The sequence below is a fragment of the Triticum aestivum genome, chromosome 2D (assembly GCF_018294505.1).
Source record: "Triticum aestivum cultivar Chinese Spring chromosome 2D, IWGSC CS RefSeq v2.1, whole genome shotgun sequence".
Lineage (NCBI taxonomy): Eukaryota > Viridiplantae > Streptophyta > Magnoliopsida > Poales > Poaceae > Triticum > Triticum aestivum.
Window position 1 is genome coordinate 582163410 of NC_057799.1, and position 12041 is coordinate 582175450.

Below are 12041 nucleotides of genomic sequence, written 5' to 3' on the forward strand. Positions count from 1 at the left end.
CCACGTGAAAATTGGTCAAAATTAACTACCACAGAAACAAACATGGAAAAAACCACACGGAAAACCGATCAAAAATCTTCCCTAAAAAACGCTCCCCCGGACACCTATTGGAGAGGCCCATCAGTGCTCGTCTCATTGGTGGGCTGGATAGTGCCTGAGGGCCCAGCGAGGCCCACCCAGGTCGCTGGCACTAAAGAAGATCAGATTACGTGTTCCACGTGTTACGTGCGTACGACTCGGAACACGTACGCGTAAAGATCGAGCAAGAGTTGTCCCGATCGACCACGTAGGCCTTCTCCGCCTTCCACTCTGATCTGGTAGGGTTCGTTGCTAATCGATCGGGGGCCGCGTCGGATACGGCTCCTACCTCGACTCAGATATCGATCGAGCCGCTACAAATATATATATCCCGCACGACGTACGCCAACAACCACCAAAGCAAACGTAAGACGAAATATTGAACCGAACCATGAGCCATCAGATCGATCTGAAGACGAGCGCCTGCACCATGGCCGCCGCCGGCGGCGACGACGACTGGGTGTACATCGACGGTGACCAAGAGACGAAGGCTCCGGCTGTCGTATGTGCCTCCGATAGCCTCGACGAGTCGGAGCATTGCGCATTCGACTTGAAGCTACTTGCCGATCTCGACTACCTCGCAAGGAAAAAGGATTCCCGGATCAGGATGGATGGGGCGACGGAGGTGGTGGCTGCCGCGGACGCTGCCGGTGATGGCGCAGCGGATGAGGCCGACGCCGCGGAAGATGAAGACGACTGCCCTGGCTACTCCAACGGAGGCCGCCTCGAGAAAGACTACGAGTCGGACCAAGACCTCGGTCAAGTCGAGGACGAGTCCGAGCGGCATGAGGATGGGACGTCCGACCTGAGGCTGAGGGGACTGCTCGACAACCTCAAGACCATCGAGAGTAAACTGCTCGACTGCCAGAGGGAACTGCTCGACTGCCAAAAGTCCATCCAAGACCACCGCAAAGCTACACGCGACGAGTCCGCCCCCGCGCCGGCACCGGCGCCGTCAGCGCACGGCTACAACGCTCGCCCCGCAGCCTACATAGCAGGACTCTCTGCCTCGTCGTACACCTCTTACGACGGCTACCGCAGCGGAGGTTACAGCACCAGCTCTGGCTATGATGCCAACGGCTACGGCGGCGGAGGTTATGACGGCGGCCTCTCAGACTATGACTACGGCGGCGGACGTGGAGGTTACTACCGCGGCATCTCGGGCTATGACTACGGCGGCCTAGGTTACTACTACTACCTCTTAGGCTATGACTACGGCATGGGCGGCAGAGGAGGTTACGGCATCGGCTTTGGCCATCGCTACGGTGGCGGCGGAGGCTACGGCGGCATCTTGGACTATGGATATCGCTATGGCCGCAACGTAGGTCATTACTTTGACTTTGACTACGGTGGCCTTGGAGATAATTACAGCGGCAGCTCTGGCAATAGCTACGGTTACCGCCCTGAAGACTATGGCGGCTGGATGTTGTCCTTGGTCGTCACCGATGCCCGAGGCGCCGGCGGCGGAGCCTGAACCGCTGCCGTAGATTATGGATAGGTGAATCAGGTTTTGTTCATCGCATAGGGGTGTGGTGCTTGGTATCGTTTCATCGCAGTAGAGTAATAGTAGTTGGCAATTGCTGTCTGGATCTATATATTGTTACGTAGTAGTATTATATCTTGTCGGAAAGAATTAAACTATTAGTTATATTAAGTGTGTTGCTGAACTTTTAACTTATTTGCTACTTCTCCGTTGCTATGAAATCAACTTATTCAAGATGGAGGGAGTAATATATAACCCAAGTCCCAACTAATAGAAGACTAGCATAGCCTAAGCGCACGGCGCCCATTGCCCATAGAAGCTCCCATCATTAAATTGGACTAGATGACTCGTTGCGCCAATGGCGCAAAGGCCGGCAGCAAGCCAAGTATTGTAAGAGTAGTGATAGGAAAACTCAACCACGGATCGAAATAATGAGTACTTACAGATCGAAATAATGAGTACTTACTACTGGTTACTGTTTCTCCTGGAACAGTCTGTGCTAAATGATAGTGCTATATCCCTTTAGTGGAAGGTGGACGCTGCCAGGTAGGGCATGCATCTTCCTTGCTTAGCAAATTTGTTGTTGCCGGTGAGTACTCGATGTTTGGAACAGAGAAAGTAATAAAAACAGGTAATTATAGATAAGGGTGGCATTATGCATATTAATAGATCGATGAGGAACAACAACAGAGGTTATATAGGTAAAAGCATATAGGTGGTAGTTGTTCAAAAGCAACAGATAGCATCGTCGAAAAATAGAAGAAGGTTTCATCTATTACAGAGCTTGATTAGTAGTCCTTAGAATGCTAGATGATATTTAGATACGATTTCCGTTGATGTCGATGGTTCATCTAAAGGCAATGCACGATGACAACCAGGCGCTGCTTTGTGGTGACCTTCAAACGAAAGGCTCAGATGTCTCCTTCATGGATTTTTGCAAGGCGGCGGAACTCAAGCCAGTTGGTTGTTACGGTGGCTCTCTTGTCGATTCCTAGCATGATGTGACGATTGGCGTGTAGATCACTGTTTGCAAGCCTGACCTTGAGTGTATCATAATCTGGGTCAATGTAATCTTTTAATTTGCTTTCAATGTAGTAGACCTGAAAATACTGGTGAGAAAAAAGGAATTAATTAAATGGATTGGAGAGTGTCTTGTCACTCTTACACTGAGAAGGTTTAAATATAGGTAGTGAGAACAATTATCAGTAAATAATGGCAGGAAGCAAAAGAAGGGTGCAGAGCATGCTACATTCCTTCCTATGTGGAGTATAACATGTAGATTGGTTGTTTCTGTATGTATGGTACTCTAGTGAAGGAGAACAAATGTAGGAAGGAAGAAAACATGCATATCAGACTATATGAATAATAGTTTCTAAAGTTACATGTAGCAAGTTGATGAGAATTGTTGTGCTGGTGCTAATAGAAGTGTATACATTTTTTTTCAATATTTCGCAATAAAGTCAATTTGGTGAATCAAAAGCATATTGCAGGTTGTACTTCTGATGATTAGTCAGGTAAGTAGTTTAGTTGTGAGGCATAAGTAAAGATAATTCTTTTTTCAATGAAGTGGAAGGAAGGAGTTTACCACCCGTTGGCCTGGCTTTGTGAATGTTTTGTTGATAGTGCAGACATAGTATTTGATATATCTTTTTTTGCGGCAGAACATGGCAAACAACTTGTTGACATGGTGCTGATAAGCACTAACCCGATCATGTACTGCCGAAAACAGAGGACACACATGTTTGCCCAAGCAGCAAACAGAAAGCAAATCGCCATGGTAAACATAAGCAAACAAGAAGATGTTGCAAGAAGCAATCAAGCGTGGCAATGAGAGCACATCTAACCTTGTTGGCTAACGACATAGACGACGAACAACTTGAACAGGAAGGGAAACAAGCAAACAAGAACCTTTAAGCTCACAAGCATTTGATTGGAGATGAGCAAGAAAAACCATACCTCAACAACAACAATAACAAAAGAAAGAACGACATTTAGCAAACCCACCTGGCTAAACAATGTATCATAGATAGCCATGAGGCCACTCTGGCCGATGGCAGCGCGGGCCTTCCCATCCAGGTCAAACTGTGGGTTCTGCAGATCGGCGAAACTTCAAGCAAGGAGAATTATCAACACACAAGCAGTGACGATAACCAGAGGCAGTGACCTTCAGTAAACTGTTGTGAGAAAAAACTCTCTGCAACCTGTTGTTGATGAGCTTCGGTACTTGAGCCTCTGCCTCCCGACGCCGACGGCGCCGGAGGTGACCAGAATCACGTCAGAAATTAAGCTCCTTCACCTGAAACAGTTACTGGTCAGCAACTGCCCGAATGATTTTTTTTACAGGTTTAGAAAAGCTCCTTTGTCAGAAAATTCGGTTACCTGCTCGCAGAGGGCTCCGAGCCTGCCCATGGCCAGTCGGCCATTCTGCCCGGTGACAACAACGGTGCCGACCTGGATGCGCGAGAAAGTGATTAGATGGACCCGATGAACAGAACACCAATTTACTTGAATTTTTTTATACTTTGCAAGACAACCAAAATTGGCTAACAAGTTGTAAAATAACTTTAGAAATCTCGTGCTGCCTAAACATATGAAGTAATTGCTCCTCTCCTCTTCACCTCCATTTTTTCACTCACGAGAAATTCACATGTTTGTCAAGAAACCAAAAGGAATCTAACCCAAGGCAGAAAATAGCTTGCAGCCACACAAGCATATTATCGAGCAGGTCAAGAGCATGGCAAAAAGAGGGAGGCTCACCTAGGAACAAATGCAGTGAGCAAAAGAAGAGCACGCAGATCCTTACCCAAATCACACGCAGAAATTACCCTCTGGACAGGGTGGATCACATCACGACCCTGCATCAAGAAGAGAATGAGAAGCGAGAACAGGAGGGGTGGATGGAATCAGCCACAGAATTAAGCCCTCCCGGCGACCAGAGCTGCTACGTGGCCACCGCGCCAAAGTGCAAAGGACGAAAGCAAGCCAAGCTTTCAAACCATGCAAGTTGAAACATTTGGATACCGATAGTATTTAAACATAAGGAAATCGTTAATACGTAATGCTATATACTACATTGATGGTAGGCTCATAGGCTTAAGTAAAGTCATTAAGATCAGTTTATGCTAAGAAAAGCTACATAGACAGAGATGCATCATGTAGATTGTGTTGATCACCCAGCTAATGGTAAGCAAAGGTACATAGACAGAGATGCATCATGTAGTTGCTTTGATCACCCAGCTTCTGGTAATTAAGATATGTAACTTTTTTTTCTCTTCTTGTCTTCCATCCCCCTTCTGCAGAATAAAATTGTACAATAAATGAATAGGAAAACCGATCATAGTTGCACACACAAACCATTTGGTGGAAGAACTTTGTAAGGTGACTATTTTTCTATCTAATAAGTAATTTCTCAAGAAAGAGCATCATCTTTCTCCCAACAAAAGTGAAAAGGTAAAAAAAGACACCATGCAAGCATGTGCAACAACATTAGCTTTCAAGAAACACAAACAAATGAAAGAAAAAAATGTGCATTCAGCAAGCATGTCGATCAAAAGAAAATCAACTTCCTCTCTCCATAACCCTTTTGAGTTCCCTACTGAAAATTGAAGGACTGTAATAAATGCCTGAAAAGTAGCATTTCACTGTGGTTGCCTCTTTTCTCAAGGATTTCTGCACACCTATCCCAGGTTACGCTACACTTCCTTGCTGATGGTTTGTTCTTGGATAAAGTTAGTTGTTGAATCCATTTTATATATAAAAAGGCACTCCTACTCAATCTCTCTCAACTTTAACTGAATAATAAACCTACAACAAGGCTAGAGTTTGAGCGACTATGGAGCCAGCAAAGAGATTATACAGAAGATGTCAACCTAAATAAAGTGGCATTCCTCCACCGATAGAACAAACCTGAACATCTATCCCTCCAGATTTCTCCTCTCAAACAGAGGTAAGAAGGATCAAGCTCAGCATGATGCGGAGGTGGCACAGTTAAAATTGGATCTAGTGAAGGCTAAGGAGGATCTGGCAGCAGAAGGGATCAGGATGGCTGCAGAGCGGGCGGCTCTCGACGCCCGAACCCAGTTGATTCAAGCGCGGTCCTTCCGGCTCACGATGGATCAAAACGCGTCCAATGAGGTCATGAGGAGGAGGCATCAAAAGACCCAATCTCGACTCCCTCCGGCTTACGATGCACGCAACCTCTTCAACACGCCAGGTGCAGGGTCTAGTAACCCGCCAGGGGTCATAGTGCCCGGGTCGGGAACCCCTATTCAGCCACAAGTGATGGGGCCTCCCCAGATGCCCCCTGCCCCGCCTCAATACGTGCCAATACCACCGGGTCATTATAACAACCCGCTGGAGAACATGGTCGTTGCGGCAGCACGGCTGGCGGCTCTTCCGGTTGACGGCGACTCTCCGACGGCTATTGAAACCCGCCGGGTCAGGGAACTCCTTCAAACAGCACTGGCGCAACAAGAGGCGTACTCCTACAGCCGGGACAGGATCCACTCGACCCCTCGTCCAGGCCAGAGCCCGAGTTACAGCCGGCACATGGTCTCAGCGACCGGCTCAAGTAACGTTCGACGCCATGACCCGCCCCCTGGCCATGGCCCGGCTTACAACGGAGCCTATCACGCAGCAGACCAAGACAGAGCACGGCAAGAGGCGGAGCAGGTGCCTCAGCTGACGGCCTACCAGACTCCCCTGGCTTACCCGACGACGTCCGTCGATGTGGGTATCCCTACCAGGACTAGGGGTGTCCCTTGCTTAGTACCAGCTATCCGCAATGAACGTTTACCAAGGACTTCAAGGGCCCTAGGAAGGTGCCCAACTACACCGCTGACTTACAGCCCGCAGCCTGGATCGAGAGTTATGAGATGGCCATGGAACTACTGGAGGTCAGTGAGGCAGCAATGGCCAAGTACTTCACCATGATGTTGGATGGGACTGCCCGCACTTGGTTGAAAGGGCTACCACCGAACTCCATCGGGTCTTGGGCTGAGCTGAAAGCCCGGTTCATCCAAAACTTTAAGGATACCTGTAGGTAGTCGATGTCAATTGTGGATTTGACTAACTGTAAGCAGCAGGAGGGTGAGTCCACGACGCATTGGGTTCGCCGGGTCAAGGAGATCATACATTCGTCAGATAAGATGGATGCCGGCTCTGCAGTCTTAATGCTGGAACAGAATTGCCGTTTCGTGCCCCTGAAGATGAAACTCGGGCGGCTTAAGCGCGACTGCAGTGATATGGGTACACTAATGGCGGCTCTTGTCAAGTACGCCGATTCTGATGGTACCAAGGATCCCCCTTCAGATGATGAAAGGACAGGGAAGGGAAAGAAGAACGGCAATGGCAAGGGTCCTCAGCATAACCCGGGGAACCAAGGAGGAGGCAAGCGCAAGGCCGACGGCAGCTTAGAGTTTGTGGCCAACGCCAGCTCACAAGGGAATAACCAGCGACGTAAGGGGAGGCCCCCTCCCCGAGGCGGCGGGTCAGGTCCGACGCTGGAGCAGCTGTTGAATGAGCCTTGTCAAAGGCATGGCTCTAGAGAGAAGCCAGCGACTCATCTGTGGAAGGATTGTGCAATCATGAAGGCCTTTAAGAATTACAACGGCCCGGGCGGCGGCTCAGGCGCCGGCGGCTTTCATGGCCCGGGGGGCGGCTCAAATTCTGGTCCTCAGAACGGTCAAGGGGGCTTTAATCAACAGTCTGGCCAGGGTCATCAACAGCAGCAGGGGGTTATCAGACCAATCCAAAGCAGCTTAGCGGCGGACAGTATCATGTGTTTACCACTAGTCTGTGCAAGCGAGATCAGAAGCTTCATAAGAGGGTTGTGAATGATGTTGAGCCGGCGGTTCCGCGCTACTTGCGGTGGTCCGAGCAGCCTATAGTGTGGAGCAGGGAGGATCACCCTCCACGGGTGGATAATCCGGGTCACTTGGCCCTGGTGGTGGCTCCTCAGGTGGGAGGATATAAGTTCACTAAGGTGCTCATGGATAGAGGCAGCAGCATCAACATCCTCTATTATGAGACATTCCATCGTATGGGGTTGGTTGATAAGAACCTCAGCCAGTCCAACACTATTTTCCACGGTGTGGTACCTGGTAAGTCGGCTTATCCAGTCGGCAAGATTGAGTTGGAAGTGGCCTTTGGTGATGAGAACAACTACAGGGTGGAGAAATTGACCTTTGAGGTGGTCAAGATAAGAAGTCCATACCATGCTATATTTGGACGGCCGGCTTACGCCAAGTTCATGGCACGGCCGTGTTATGTGTACTTACAGCTCAAGATACCGGGTCACAATGGGACCATTACGGTTCACGGCAACCGGAAAGTGGCTCTGGAGTGTGAGGAAGGCGACGCGGCTTATGCAGAATCTGTTTGTGCTGCAGAGGAGTTGAAGTTTTATAAAGACAATGTTGACCCAACAGACATGACCTCTCTGAAAAATACGACTACGGAGAATGAGCCGGCGATGAAATTTAAGTCGGCTAATGAAACTAAGCTTGTTGACTTTGTTCCAGGGGATTCATCTCAGCAGTTTAGCATCAGTGCCAATCTGGATCCAAAATAGGAAGGCGCGCTCATCGAGTTCATCCGTGAGAATAGGGACATCTTCGCATGGAAACCTTCTGACATGCCAGGTGTACCTAGAGAACTCGCTGAGCACACTCTCAATGTTGATCCAAAATTTAAGCCGGTCAGGCAGTTCCTTCGGCGGTTTAACGAAGAGAGGCGGAAAGCTATTGGCAAAGAGGTGGCTCGGCTTTTGGCGGCCGGGTTTATTGTTGAAGTCTTTCACCCAGAGTGGTTAGCTAACTCGGTGCTCGTACTCAAGAAGAACGGCACTTGGCGGATGTGTGTGGATTATACGGACTTAAACAAGGCGTGTCCGGCTGATCCTTTTGCCCTCCCCCGTATTGATCAAATCATTGATGCTACGGCAGGTTGTGCGCGCTTAAGTTTCTTGGATGCTTATTCCGGATATCATCAGATTAAGATGGTAGTTAAGGACCAGGAGAAGACGGCGTTCATCACTCCCTTCGGAGCCTTCTGCTATGTGTCTATGCCCTTTGGACTTAAGTGTGCACAGGCGACTTACCAGCGTTGTGTACAGAACTGTCTTCATAAACAGATTGGGCGCAATGTTCACGCTTATGTGGACGATATTGTGGTTAAGTCCATAAAAGAGGAAACCCTGATAGATGATTTAAGGGAAACCTTTGATAATCTCCGGGTCTACAAGATGATGCTTAACCCGGCCAAGTGTGTCTTTGGTGTCCCTGCAGGCAAGCTCTTGGGTTTTTTGGTTTCTGACAGAGGCATTGAGGCTAACCCGGAGAAGATCAAGGCTATCACCTCCCTGGCTAAGCCGGTGTGTATAAATGACGTTCAGCGTTTGGCGGGTCGCATCGCTGCTTTAAGCCGGTTTATAAGCCGTTTGGGTGAGAAGGCCATGCCATTATATCAGTTGATGAAGAAAACTGATAACTTTGTCTGGAATGATGCAGCTAATACGGCCTTTGAGGATTTGAAGAAGCAGCTGGCAGAGCCTCCAGTCCTTGCTGCTCCGGTTGATAAGGAGCCCTTATTATTATATGTGGCGGCGAACACACGAGCCGTCAGTGTGGCTATGGTGGTGGAGCACAAGGAGGAGGGTAAGGAGCATCCGGTTCAGCGGCCGGTTTATTATGTCAGCGAAGTGCTCATTGAGTCCAAGCAGCGGTATCCGCATTGGCAGAAGCTTGTTTATGGTGTGTTCATGGCGAGCCGGAAACTTAAGCATTACTTTCAGGGTCATCCCATCACTGTGGTCAGTTCTGCCCCTCTTGGTGATATCATTCAAAACAGAGAGGCCACAGGGAGAGTAGCTAAGTGGGCTATAGAGCTTGGACCTCATGGTCTCCAGTACGTGCCACGCACTGCTGTTAAATCTCAGGCCTTGGTGGATTTCATCAATGACTGGACAGAATCACAAGTGCCCGAGCAGAAGCCGGACAACACATATTGGACTATCCACTTTGATGGGTCCAGGCAGTTGGAGGGCTCGGGGGCTGGAGTCGTGTTGGCTTCCCCTAAAGGTGACAAGTTCCATTATGTGCTACAGTTGCTGTTTCCTTGCACTAACAACGCAGCCGAGTACGAGGCCTTGCTCCATGGTCTTCGGATGGCTAAAGAGATGAGGTTAAGCCAGGTAAGGTGCTTCGGCGACTCAGACTTGGTGGCTCAACAAGTATCAGGAAAGTGGGATTCCAAGGACCCTCTCATGGCGGCGTATCGCCGCGAGGTTGATGCTATTGCTGGGCACTTTCAGGGTTATCAAGTGGAACACATCGATCGCAGGAAGAACGAGGCGGCGGATGCTTTAAGCCGGCTGGGCTCTCAGCGAAAGCCGGTGCCGCCCAATACTTTCCTGGACGTCCTGTATAGCCCTTCTGTTAAGTTGCCCACAGAGGAAGACTTGGCTGTCCCTGACCCGGAGGCACGACTGGTGGCGGCTCTCCATATCATACCAGACTGGACAATGCCATATCTGGCGTACATGACCCGGGGCGAGTTGCCGGAGGATGAAACTTTGGCCAGGCAAATAACCCGGCGGGCTAAGTCAATGATTGTTATCAATGGGGAGTTGCATCACCGCAGTATTACGGGGGCGTTTCAGCGTTGTGTTTCCCCTAAGGAAGGTCAAGAGATCTTGCGTGAGATCCACGAAGGGGATTGTGGCCATCACGCCGGCTCAAAGTCTCTTGTGGCCAAGGCTTTTCGCCATGGTTTTTATTGGCTGACGGCTCATGCTGATGTGGAGGACTTGGTCAGTAAATGTGATGGTTGCCAGAGGTTCTCACGACGGGCTCACGTGCCGGCTCAGGAGCTGAGGATGATCCCAATCACTTGGCCCTTTGCGGTCTGGGGGCTTGATATGGTTGGGCCTTTTAAGAGGTCCAAAGATAAGAAGACCCACCTCTTGGTGGCAGTTGACAAATTCACAAAGTGGGTGGAAGCTGAGCCAGTTAGCAAATGCGATGCAGCCACGGCGGTTCAATTTATGAAAAAGGTGATTTTCCGCTTTGGCTTTCCGCACAGCATTATAACTGACAATGGCACCAATCTCTCCAAAGGCGCCATGGAAGAGTTTTGTCAACGAGAGCATATCCGACTTGATGTTTCCTCAGTGGCTCATCCTCAATCCAATGGTCAAGCTGAAAGAGCTAATCAGGAGATTCTGAAGGGCATCAAGCCCCGGCTTTTGGTCCCTTTGCAACGGACGCCGGGTTGTTGGGTGGAGGAGTTGCCCTCCGTGTTATGGAGCATCAACACTACTCCTAACAGATCTACAGGCTTCACGCCTTTCTTCATGGTTTACGGGGCGGAAGCAATCCTCCCCAGTGACATCCGTCATGACTCACCTCGAGTGGCGGCTTACGTTGAGGCGGATAATGAACAGGCGCGCCAAGATGCTCTTGACTTGTTGGACGAACAGCGTGATGTGGCAGCAGCCCGTTCAGCGATTTACCAACAAGACCTGCGTCGTTATCATAGCCGCCGGGTTAAATCCCGGGTCTTCCAGGAAGGCGATCTTGTGCTCCGGCTCATCCAGGATCAAACAGATGCACACAAGTTATCCCCGCCTTGGGAAGGGCCCTTTGTGGTCAGCAAGAACTTGCACAATGGGTCATATTACCTCATTGACATTCGGGAGCACAAAGATTCACGTAAGTCGGAGGAAGAGACCCGTCGGCCGTGGAACATAGCTCAGCTTCGGCCTTACTACACTTGAGCCACCGGCTCTCGTGGTGTACATATTTCTCTCAGCCATGTATATATTATGATAAGCAATAAAGTAGGACCTCTGTCCTTTTTTCTCCTCCAAATATGCACGTGTTGTTTTCATTACAAGATTACATGATGACTTAAAGAGGATCCGACTTATGATCATATTCGAATCTAGCCATAAGCAATAAGGTCACTTGGGGGCTTCCTGTTCAAACATGGGTCGTATTCGAACCAAAGAGAACATAGTTGTCGATACCCATTTGATTGGCAAAGTGCCGAGCTCATTGGGAGGTTACCTTTGGTCATATTTGAATCATAGTTTAACCCCTCTGAGAACCGATGTGGATCGTATTCGAATCAGCGTCGTTAAACAATTCTTAAAATCACTTGGGGGCTTCCTGTTCAAACATGGGTCGTATTCAAACCAAAGAGAACATAGCTGTCGGTACCCTCTTGATTGGCATCGCCACACCCACTGGGGGCTATATGATCGTATCCGAATCTTAGCTTAACCCCTTTGGGCCGGGTCTCTGGTCGTATTCGAACCGGAAGCCCCTAAGTTCTTCTGCTTTATCACAAGTTTTCTCTGATTATGTCAAGGTGTGTACAGCCGGGTCTCACTTTGCCGGCTTAACTTTGGTTTACAGTGTTAGTTGGACACAATGGGTGTCGTTAAGACGAGTAAATCGGAATTAAGGTACCAACCTTA